Source organism: Littorina saxatilis, linkage group LG8, assembly GCF_037325665.1.
Source record: "Littorina saxatilis isolate snail1 linkage group LG8, US_GU_Lsax_2.0, whole genome shotgun sequence".
In the NCBI taxonomy this organism is placed as follows: Eukaryota; Metazoa; Mollusca; class Gastropoda; order Littorinimorpha; family Littorinidae; genus Littorina; species Littorina saxatilis.
The window spans coordinates 67,971,831-67,982,757 of NC_090252.1; the positions used below are offsets into that span (position 1 = coordinate 67,971,831).

The 10,927-nt window shown below is 38.9% G+C and overlaps 1 long non-coding RNA gene across 1 annotated transcript; it reads right to left on the bottom strand.

The window, feature by feature from the left end:
* Positions 1–4,649: 4,649 nt before the first annotated feature.
* LOC138972456 (uncharacterized) lies at positions 4,650–10,012 on the bottom strand. Its single transcript, XR_011457621.1, has 3 exons — positions 9,877–10,012; positions 9,047–9,181; positions 4,650–4,739 (listed from the first exon to the last, which is right to left on the bottom strand). It is a non-coding gene; the product is annotated as an uncharacterized lncRNA (long non-coding RNA).
* Between the last annotated feature and the right edge of the window lie 915 nt (positions 10,013–10,927).

The following is a 10,927-nucleotide window of genomic DNA, read 5'->3' on the forward strand; positions in this document are numbered from 1 at the left end:
AATGTGGAAACAATTGTATATGCATATTGTATATTGTATTGTATTGTATTGTATATTGAGTCGTATAAACGGAAACGAAATAAGATTTCGCTTGTCCACCCCCCGGGGTTATGTTACGACTCAACTCCAAACAACTCTTGTTTAGCCGAGACTGAAATATTTTGTTGCACCATTAGGGTAAGAGTCTACGAGACCTTGGAGACGAAGTAATGACGTCACTAGTATGAGAATCTACATGTTGGATCAACGTCATTACTGCGTCATTAATATGCGAATTTACGTAACTCATGGAGTTGCATCGTGGGATGAAAACAGTTATTTGGAGGAAGGAAACGTGAACCGCTAACCATTACGGTCACTCTATTTGCCGGGTACTGAGAGGCTACAAGTGGGGAACAAGAATCCTGTGTAACCACCGATGAAAAGCCGCCGGCACTTAACCTACCATCCCAAGGCCTGAGATGTAACCCGCAGCCGCACAGACTCGTAGAGTAGTGTCCGGAAAGGAGCATCAAGAGGTAAGGTGTCGTTGTAATATCGAGCGCCCATCAAGGAACAGCTATTATACACTCACATCTATGTCGCATATATTTGTTTTAGAATGTTTAATGAAGTTAATCATAAACGTACATGCTGCAAGTTAGTTCGGCATATAGATCTAGTATTTTATTCAGTAACCATGCTTGGTTTGTCTGCGAACCGCCCGACATGAAGATAGGGCAAGAAATCAAAATTAACCTTGATCCTAGGATACCGTTGTTAATAACAAGTATTACCTTTGATCCAGGGGTTCGAGCGTCTAGGATCCGCTGGGATAAGGGTGAACTAATCAAGCTACGCCACCAGTGTGATCCACCAGCGAGGAGCAAAAGGAGTTCGTCTACTAATTATCATCATCATCCAGTAATCTTCATCAAGTTCGTCACTGCTACGGTCATCATGTGAATCCAGGCTTCCATCAGGACATTCGGACTTTGTAACTAACCAGCCCATTTAAGATAAGTCCAGTTCGACATTAAACTAGCTGTCAATGCAAGAACAATTAACTATGAACGCAAATTCGTTAGATCTAAAATAGAAATAGTTTGTTAAAGAATCCGGAAATATTACCAACCAATAAATTTATTCATTAATCTAAATCATCAGTGTTTTACGAGATTGATTTGAAGCATGACTGTTGTAAAGTATTGAATATAACTTTGGTGTGTTCTTAGATATTGTATATCTAAAACACAAGGTAAAAAGTGGAACTGCAACACACATCCATCAAATCAGTTGACCAGATTTAACAATAAACGATTGGACAGAATCAAATATCAATATGTTATTACGAACAGAATATTGCTCGCTACCTTTTAATAATATTTCCACGCGTCTGAAGTGAACAGGCAACGAATTGATTGTTGTCAGACGAGCATCTGCATACAAAGTGCAGTTTAATAAATAAGGTTCGGCTGTTACATTTGGATCACCGCAAACACACTGTGCATTATCGTTTAGATGGCGTTTACACAAGTCTGAATTAAGGTTACTAATATTCAAACGCATTCTGCAGTGTTGAACTTCTGTCTGTCGTTTTCCAAAATATTAATAAGCTGGTACACTATGATCAGGACTTTGTAAATAATGCTTAAACTCGCTTATTGAATTTGTTGTTTTAATCACATGAGGCAAATTAGTCCATAAAACTGTGGAGAATGGAATGAAGGATGTTCGGAATATGTCTGTCCTATGTGCTGGTACGAATCTTTCGAATGGTCGTCTTCTGTGGTAGGGATTTAGTGAAGAGACTAGTGGTGGCAAGAGGTTAATTAAATATTGTGGACATTTACCATGAAACAAAATTAATTTATGTTGTTTTCGGCGTTCCTTTAAACTACAAAAAACACTTTCTTTGTAAATCTTATCATGGTTTGTTCCCCGCACACCGCCAATTGTAACACGTAATGCTTCAAGGTGTACATTTTCAAGTGTTTTTGATAAGGCTTCGGTACAATTGTCCCATAACACATCAGCGTAATCAAAATGTGGCAGAATAAAAGATGCATACATTATTTCCAAACTATATCTGCATAACTTATACTTAAAATATCTTTAGCAGTTAATCAACAAAGTGGTCTTTTTCACAATATTTCTAATTTGAGCGTCCCATTTACAATCGTTTTGCAAATAAATGCCAAGATGCTTGTGTTCTGGTATGTCTTCCAGGAGATTTCCATTACAAAATAGAGGATCATTTTAGTTTAAATCACGTTTTATTTTCAGGAGTTTAGTTTTGGTTTCATTAAATGTAACTTTCCAACGTGCTGCCCAACTACTAATTTTATCAAGGTCTGAATTAAGAATTTCGGCACGTTGTATCGGGTCATTTAATGCAAGTGACAAGCTAGTATCATCAGCAACCAAGTTGATAACAGACTCAATGTCATTTATAATATCATTTATATAAATCAAAAATAACAAGGGGCCTAACACTGAACCCTGAGGAACGCCTGCTTGTAAACCTTTTAACTCTGACTTGGCACCTTTAACAACAACCGATTGAACACGGTTTGTTAAATAGCTACGAAACCATGACAATAGTCGGCCTCGAACACCAATCGACTCCAGTTTTACCAATGATCCTTTGTGCCAAACTTTATCAAAAGCTTTTGACACATCAACAAATACCGCCTGTGTTGTCAAACCGTTGTGGTAGTTTGAACACAAGTCATTATATATGGAGACAAGTTGACAGATCGTCGAGTCGCCGAGTATAAAACCGGACTGTGTAGGTGTGAGAATGTTGTTGGATTGTAAAAAGTTATATAATTGGCTGTGAATACATCGCTCCAAGACTTTGCCAACACAGCTCAACAAGGAAATCGGACGATAATTATTACAAGCGTCTGCAGGACCTGTCTTGTAAATAGGCGTAACATTAGCTGTTTTCCACATGTTAGGATAAACTCCTTCCCTCAGACTCCTGTTGAAGATATACGTCAGTGGCTCCGAAATAACATCTAATGCTGCTATGAGAAGTCTATTGTGAATCAAATCGGGACCAATGGCTTTTCTTTTATCAAGGTTTCTAATTACATCTTTTACCTCATTAACTGACAAAACAATATCACAAAATTCGCGATCTTACAACGGGACTTGAGGGACTTCATCGTCTGGGTCTTCGACAGTGGACTTTTTTTATAAAGAAATTATTGAAGGCGTTGGCTTTGTCTTGGCTTAATTCGTAAACTTTGCCGTTGTCACAGATAGGTGGAATTTCATCTTCACATAAACCTTTCTTCTTCATAAATGACTTCACCAGTTTCCACCAGTCTTTGCTACCAAACTGCGTTGGATCAGAAACTTTTAACATCTAATTCGGAATGGAATTCAATAATACGTTCTCTTTCCTTTGTTGTAATAAGGTTACGTGCCTGGCGATAGTTCAACCAGTCTTCCGGCTGCTTGCTTGTTTTGGCTTTCAAGTAAATCTGGTCACGTTGGTCAATTAACATTAGGATTTCAGGTGTTATCCAGGGTGCGTCTTTAGGGCGTATCGTAACTTTTTTTACTGGCATAAACTGTTTTGCTATATCTATAAACATTGCAGAAAAAATATTAACACTTTCATCAAACACCTTCTTCATCAACATTTCTTGTCAGTTAACCTGAGACAGTGCTGCACAGAAACCATCAACATTAACTTCTTAACGTATTGCCTTCAAATAGTCCAAACCGTGTACTTACTTATGTCATTCCATACATATACAATGTATTAAGTCGTTGGAGACATTAGTTGTGCGGTTATGTGACATGTCAGAAAAAGATTTAAAATTGTATTTTTTTCCGGACTGAACAAAACATTTATTTTTGCATTCTTCAAGAACAATAACGGTAGCGGCTCATGCCAACATTGCATGCACTTTGTTGAACCTCCGGACCCGCAACGAAGTTCGGGCGCTTGGCTCCCTGAACTAAGCCTTCGCGTCGTCGATCTGTCCCTGAAAGAATGTGTACCCCCCCCCCTTCCCCACACCCCCTTTAAAAATGATGTGATCCGCTCCTGTTTTACACACATCTCGAGAGTCATTGTTCACTAAAAATGATGTGATCCGCCCCTGTTTTACACACATCTCGAGAGTCATTGTTCACTAAAAATGATGTGATCCGCCCCTGTTTTACACACATCTCGAGAGTCATTGTTCACTAAAAATGATGTAATCCGCCCCTGTTTTACACACATCTCGAGAGTCATTGTTCACTAAAAATGATGTAATCCGCCCCTGTTTTACACACATCTCGAGAGTCATTGTTCACTAAAAATGATGTAATCCGCCCCCGTTTTACACACATCTCGAGAGTCATCGTTCACTAAAAAATGATGTGATCCGCCCCTGTTTTACACAGATCTCGAGCCATTGTTCTCTAAAAATGATGTAATCCGCCCCTGTTGTACACAGATCTCGAGCCATTGTTCACTAAAAAGACTATAACGCTAACTGTCTCGATCTGTGTAAAATGTCACATTTAGGTCAACATTACAAATAACATATAATATACGAGTTGGTAGTTATGAAACGAGCAAGGATAGAGTGTCCTTAATCAGAACAAACATCATTGAAAGCATAACTACTTGAATGTTAACGACTCACAGCACACACCAGCCACGGGGTCGCAGGCCAGGAGCAGAGTTGGGTGGACACACGCGTCATTGCCTACGACACAGGACTCGTCGATATCTTTGTAGACCGTTTTCACTTATGTAACATAGAAACAAGCAAAATGCTAAATGGAAATAAATTAAGAGAGACCTCAGCTCTCAAATGTGTGAAGTCACAAATCCTGAGAGAAGAGACAGTATAGTATGTGTCTGATAGCTTGGACTCGTAGTATAGTAGAGAGAGAGAGAAAGAGAGAGAGAGAGAGAGAGAGAGAGAAAGAGAGAGAGAGAGATTGAGAGAGAGAGGCAGAGATAGACAGAGACAGAGACAGAGAGAGAGAGAGAGGGCGAAAGGGAGAGAGAGAGAGGGCGAAAGGGAGAGAGAGAGAGACAGAGAGAAAGAGAGAGAGACAGAGAGGCAGACAGACAGATAACTCAGAACTCAGAACGTTATTACATAAGGATAAAGGTTTTAGGCTTAGCCTAATCTTCCAACCTGTCCTTGGAACATATACAGAGAATAATTGTAAACAAAAGGAAAGACTGCGCACATACCTCATCAAAGTATTAAACTAATAAAACATCAAAATAATGGTCGAGTATAAACATAACAAATATTGGACTCACAAAGTCATATAAAACAAAACCAGACACAACAAACGTAAATGTTTTTTTTTAAATTTCTTAAAAAAGTACAGCAATGTATTGCCGAACAGGGCCATATACAGGCAGCTAAAGTTTCAAGAAGAAGGGGGAGGGGGACGAGGGATTACACATTCAGATTAACTACATATACAATATTTAAAAGATAAACAAACACTTAAGAGCATTGCATACATTATCCGAGAACACAATGGAAACTAAACATTTGGGGCAGTTTATAGTGTGATCAAATGTGTGTGCAACTGCCTTTTAAAGGCCTTTAAGGATGCGGATCGTTTGATTTCTATTGGCAAAGAATTCCACAGAGATGATCCTGAAAAAGCTAAGCTGGATTTATAAAGATCTATACGAGGAATTGGAGGAAGTAAATGTTGAGACCCATACCTCTTCGTAACATGTGTAAAATAGGATTGCACATAACTGGGCACATCACCATGAACTAATTTATACATAAGGCCTAAAAAAAAAAAATAGGTGTGGTTACGGTAACCCGACCTACCCTATTTTTAGGGGCCGATCCTATAACTTTTTATTACATTTGTCAAAAAAACAAAAAAAAAACCGAGTGCAAAAAACGCAATGAAAGCGAAAGCGCCCGAGTCGCACACTTATTTCCCTGTCAAGTAAGTTTAATTTGTACACATTAGAAAAAAAAATTAAAAAAAAAAAAAGTGATTGACCTACCTACCCTATTTTTTTTGGCTATGTTACCGTAACCACACCTATTTTTTTATTTTTTTGCCTAAAGACATCCTTATTGTATGCAAGGTGGGTTTTTAGAGGAAGTAAATTAAGGCTGTTTAACTTCATTTCTGTAGACATGTGCAATTCATACATGATAAGTTTTGCAGCACGACGGTACAAAGAATTGAGTTTCGATAAGTGAACATCATTGCAGCCATCCCACAATGTCGAAGCAAAATTAATATGAGGCATTATATGAGCATGAACGAACATTTTTAATGTTTCAGATTTGGCATAATATTTGAGTTTTGACAACAAATACAAATTCCTTGATAACACTTTGCAGAGGTTGCTTATGTGTGTTTGCCATTTCATTTCTTCATCGACAGTTACACCAAGTATGCGATGTTCTTTAACTTGCTGTATTTGAGATGTACCTAAGGACAGTTGTAATTTAAGAGGACTTATCTGATGCTTTTGTCTTGTGGTAATAACAATGCTTTTAGTTTTTTTCTGTCTGGGTGCAGTATCATGGCATTTGATGTGCATAATTTCGCAACTTCGACCAAAGTGTTCTCCAGGGAAGAATTTACTGATTCCAACGAGGTGTTACTGGTATGAATAGACGAATCGTCTGCAAAAAACTTGCATTTGACTTTATCATCCAATACATGTAAAGGCAAATCATTAACGTAAATACAAAAGAGAATAGGTCCTAATACAGACCCTTGAGGGACGCAATGTTTTACTAGTGCAGTAGACGAATTCTGGAATTGTAGAGTGACATATTGTGTCCGGTCAGCAAGATACGATTTAAAGAAGTCACAGACCGAATCGTTTCTCAAATAATAGTGTAATTTTTTCAACAATATGGAATGATCGACTAAGTCAAATGCTTTCTTAAAATCCAAAAACAATGCTCCTGTAACTTCAGACTTGTTTATTGCTGACAGCCAAGCTTCACAGAGAGACGTAAGAGCTGTCTGGCAAGAATGCTTGGACCGAAAACCGGATTGAAACTGATGGAACCAATTGTGTTCTTCCATGTAAGCAAGAAGATGCTTGTGCACATGCCGTTCTAATGGTTTTGACAAAACAGGCAGCAAAGAAATGGGTCTAAAATTACTTGGGTCTGAGAGATCTTTACATTTGGGAAGGGGTATGACTTTGGCGCTTTTCAATTTAGACGGAAACAAGTTCTGCTCAATATACGGTAGAGAAAGCTTCAATAACTTCACGGGTATTTTATCAGGACCCATGGACTTTTTATTCTCCATGTTTTCAATAAATGTTCCGACCTCATGAACTGCAATCGGAGGAATGATAAACGCTTCATTGTTTATTCTGTTCCGCTGACAGTATTCGTCCAATTTTTGAAAACAGTTATCTGTATCCGGAGAATATGTTTCTGCCACAGAAGCCTTCAATTTATCCGCTAAAGATATAACATGATTATTAAATTCTTCCGCAGATAGTTTTGTTAGATTAGCAGTTGACTTTTTCCTAGATTTATCAAGGATTTCATTTACTGCCCGCCAAATTGTTGCAGTATCTTTCTTATCGGAAATCAATTTATCAAAGTAACCAGTTTTTGATTGTCTCACACGGTTTAACACCTCATTCCTCTGCTGTTTATATTCGCTATCATCTTATTTTCCTTGAAATAATCTCTCAGAGCCATCGCCTCTATAATATCTGATGTTAACCAAGGTGGAAGTCTGGCATGTTTTACTCTATGCTGACGCAGGGGCACGTGCTTATCTATAATTGTGCTTAAAATGCTATACAAATGAATAAAAGAATCATCTGCAAGACTGAAATCATAAACGCTCTGAAATGGAGCTTCACTAAGATCACGAAAAAATGCAGACTCATCAAAATGTCTAAAACTTCTGTATTCTATGGTCGTGTGGCCTTTTGGTCATGATTTAGGCAAGCGCATAGAGACCGAACAAAAAATAAGCCTATGATCGCTGATACTGGAATTGGACACATACACATTTGAAATAATCTTCTTATTATCAGTATATATGTGATCAATAAGAGTTGCTGTTGTGTCTGTTATTCTTGTTGGGTTCAGAACCAGTTGATGAAGACCTAATAAAGTTGTTGTTGAATTCCATACTGTTTGAGGCTTATTCAGATTAATATTAAAATCTCCAAGCAATACAATATCTTTATTGCGTGATTTGACTTTATCCATCATCTGAATGAAATATTCTGACCAAATCGACGTTTCGGCAGGGTTACAATATATATAACCTATGAGCAGAGGCGAGGTTTTACAGTTTGTTACTTCAATCCAAATGCACTCAATATTGTCGTCCTCTAAATCAGTTCTTCGTGTTGCAAATTCAGAAATTCCGGGCTAGTAGACACCGCCTAGCAACTCGCCCGGCTGGCCAATGACAATGCTGGTCAAATGCGGCCCTTTTTGATTGTAATATCTGATTTTAAAGCCATATAAACACTGCAGATCAACTGTGTTCTGTACCGGGCCAGCGAAATTTCTGCCACACTAGTGCCTTTCTTAAAGTTACTCACCCGGTTGGATGTGGTTAGTCGAGACTACCTTAATATAGTTTTGGCGATGACTGTTTTTTGTTGTTGTTAATCTGTTATTTGATGCCGACAGTTTGACCAAATATGATCGATCCTCGCATGGTCAAATGTCCAGGAAAATTAAAGCTAAGTTCAGGCAAAAATATAAAATTGTCATGTTCCACAATGTCTATGAGGCTAGACCAGCAGATAATGTGTTTGTGATTATCATTACGTATGGCATAGGGCAGTCGATTGAGATCCGTCGCGATATAACCTTCGTGGTTGAAAACGACGTTAAACACCAAATAAAGAAAGAACAGTCGATTGAGTATTTGCTTTCCTTGGTCTTAAAATTTTTTTCATTCTGTTTTTATTTTACAAATGTTATTTATTTATTTATTTATTTATATTTTTAGTTGTACATTTGCTGTTCATGAGACCTGAACAGACAGTTTGACTTAATGTCTGACATATGTAGAGAATGTGTATACTTTATGTAGAGCAAGAACTTACCACAGACACCCGCAGATGCAAAATAATAATCTGCACACACGCATGACTTTGGTGACGTTGACGAGGGGCATTCAGCGTGGGGATCATCGCAGACTGCACCTGTGCAGGCGCCGCCAGGACTCCCTACCCCTGGATCTGTTAAAACAAATCGGATTTGGTTAAAAGCCTTGCCATGTAAACGATTCGGCCCACCATCTCACAGCTGATCAGGCTTATACACAAAATACGACCATCCCTCAATTTGGATACATAGCCACATTAAACATCCTGACTGCTTGCTGAATACTGTTAGATTGTAGGGGGTAACAAGTTCATAAGTAGCCAGAAGAGTCAGTTAGAAAAAAGACAGAGAGAAGCCGCGTTGTTGAGTGTTAGATGTGCAGTGTCCAAGGGGAGGGATGGTCCTATTCCATGTGAAAGCCTGGCCGGGTCTCAGAGGGTGAGTGGAATTGTTGACACAGGAAGGTTTGGACCTATACATAGATATAGTGTCATTTCTGGTCGGATGCTGTGGGTTCATTACGTGTGTGTGTGTGTGTGTGTGTGGGTGTGTTTGTGTGTTACTTGATGAGATAATGTGTGTGTGTGTGTGTGTGCGTGCGTGTGTGTGTGTGTGTGTGTATGTGTGTGTGTGAGTCGGTGTGTTTGTGTGTGTGTGTGTTACTTGATGAGATAATGTGTGTGTGTGTGCGTGCGTGTGTGTGTGTGTGTGTATGTGTGTGTGTGTGTGTGTGTGTGTGTGTGTGTGTGAGTGTGTGTGCATTATTTGGTGAGAGTGAGCGAAAGAGCGTGTGTGTGCGTGCGTGCGTGTGTGTCTTCATTGAACTTACAACATTCTCCCCCGGTGACTCCGTGGTAGTGTGCATCGCACTCGCAGAATCCGTTGGCCGCCGAGCACGTAGCGTGTGCTACACACTCTCCACCTGAACCATCGGTACACGCAGCGCCTACTTTGGTCGGTGTCACTGTCACTGTCAGATTGTACAATCACACATAGAATACTATATAGAATCATAGACATTTATTATTTAACTCTTTCAGCCCTGCTATTCGCTGGACATTACTTCCCCTTGTTCCTGCCTATGTTAGTACTAAATATACCCTTCATTCCTGGGTTCTGGGTTCAAATCAGGCCTTCTCCTCACACATACAACATGCCAAAGAACCTGAAACATGCTAGTGTACTTACAGTTTGATGACCACATTAACCCAGACCAAGTATATCTAAAGCATGTCTATTGTCTCACTCACTTTAAGTCACAGAGTTCTCATGTAATTTTGTTCTCATAGTCAAGAGGTATCAACTGTAAGCACAAGTTCGTTTCCTGAATGTACAACCCAAAATGTTACTAATCCTGCTTACACAACACATCTACTTCAAGAGGATGTACTGCACATTATATACACCACCAAATATAATTAATTACACACTGATGACAGATGTCTCTTTGTCATTATCTTTGTCTCAGGTAATTAACCTGTGTAAAACGTGAAGAGTTGAAAACAAATGTGCATTTTCATCTTCTAGCTTATCACCACAGTCACTGTCATTTACTAACACATTTGCAAGCTCTGCTCTCTCCTCCTTTAGTTAACAAAGATCAGCATGGTTATCATACACTTCTTCTGGAAACGTATCACTGTCACTGTGTGTCCATGCCTCTGCCAACGTTACAACTACACAATGACGTCATCAAACGGTCCTATCAATAAAGGGAGAAAACCTTTATGAGAAATTCCCCTACAAAATATCCATATCAAATTTCATAAAGATCCATTTAGTATTTTTATAGATATGATCTCTTGCAACATGTTCCGTTCATAACAGGTTCAATTAGTGTGTGACACGAACAGACATTGAGATCTAGCTCTCAGTCAGGT